Here is a 1666-nt window from a genome sequence, read left to right on the forward strand (position 1 = left end):
ATCCAGCCCAAATCAAAAAAAAAATTATTCGGCCCAAAAAGCTTCTATATCCAAGCCCATATATTTTAAATATAGAAACTATTTATCAAATCCAATCCAGTTTTTTTGGCCCAATTTTATTAAGCCCAATGGCTGATTACATCTTTTAATCCCAGCCATCCATACCTTACCCTAATAAATCCGGGTCGTTCATTTCCTAAAATATAAAAACTGATAGGGATAAATAAGTCCTGATTTTATAATTAATGGGCTGCTAGGCCCAATAATAATAAGATGTATAATATTCAGACCAGAAAGGTTAAGTCTGACGGACCAGATTAGGCCTGGTGGAATAAAAGAGGCCCAAAAAGCCCTGATTATTAATTAATTTCGTAATTAATTAATAAGGGAGAAATCAGATGTTGAAAAGAGTCCCGATGAGGATATAAATCCTTAGAGATTAGCCTCAAGGGGACCTGAAAGGATAAGGAATCAACTTCCTACTTCCTAGGACTCCTAAGTCTATCCTAATTCAGAGGCTTATCCACCAAGCCTCCTATACCAAGTCCAATTCAAGGACTCCCGCATCTATATAAGGGGCCTCACCCCACAAATCAGAACTACGTTTTTTGACTTGATCCTTGGCAATCAGCAAGGTACGTAGGCATCTTGTTAAGGCAGATTGAGTCACGAAACACAAGAGCAGTCAAATCGAGCCTTGGAGCTCACGTTCCTTAGTATTAAATACAGCAATAATATATAGTAGTTTTAATCCATAACATTTGGCGCCGTCTGTGGGAATTACGCAACAACAACCATGGCGAGAACACGGAGAACAACCAGCACTCTGGAGGAGGGAACACCATCAGGGACAACCCAGGTGATTTCATCAACCGTGGAGGTTCCTCCCCATTTAACTTATGCATCTACTCAGGGGGAAGCCCAGACAGGGGCAACTCATCCTCAGCCACAAGGGACAACTCCCCCGACTGTTCAAGGTACGAATCCTCAAGTTCAACAAATACATATACCTGTGAATTCTCGACCCTTCGGGTATGAATACTCAACTATTGTTACTACTAACCCCCCTTATGGGATGCCCCTTCACCCTGAGGTTGGAGGAAGTGGATATGCTGGGCGAAGCGAAGCACGAGGGCGGTCGCCCCCCTATATACGAGGTTTGGATCCTATCCCTGAGGATCGGGAATTTTCTGGTCCATACACTGAGAGAGACTCCGAATCTTCGGATGATGAAGTGGCCCCGAGAAGGAGGCGTCCTGGAAAAGAGCCAATGGCCGATGGAAGGCAACGCCCCCAAAGCACCCCAGGGGCGAATCCCCAAGAAGTGCAGGAAAAGATCAGGGCTCATGAGGCTGAAATCCAAAGGCTGAGGCGTGATTTGGAGGCTTACCAAGCCACCAGACCCCACATACCTCCTAGGGGGAGAAATCCTCCTCCTATCATAGACCTGGATGGTCCGGTAAGAAGAAGGGCTGCTGTCCCAAGAACTGATCCAAGCAATCTCCTTCCCCTTGGGGATCCTGATGATCCAACTCCACCCTTCACAGAAGAGATAATGAATGCCCATATCTCAAGAAAATTTAAGATGCCCACTATCAAAGCCTATGATGGCACGGGAGACCCCGCTAATCATGTTAGGACATTCTCTAATGCACTGCTGCTGCAA

The sequence above is a fragment of the Apium graveolens genome, chromosome 6 (assembly GCF_009905375.1).
Source record: "Apium graveolens cultivar Ventura chromosome 6, ASM990537v1, whole genome shotgun sequence".
NCBI classification, from domain to species: domain Eukaryota; kingdom Viridiplantae; phylum Streptophyta; class Magnoliopsida; order Apiales; family Apiaceae; genus Apium; species Apium graveolens.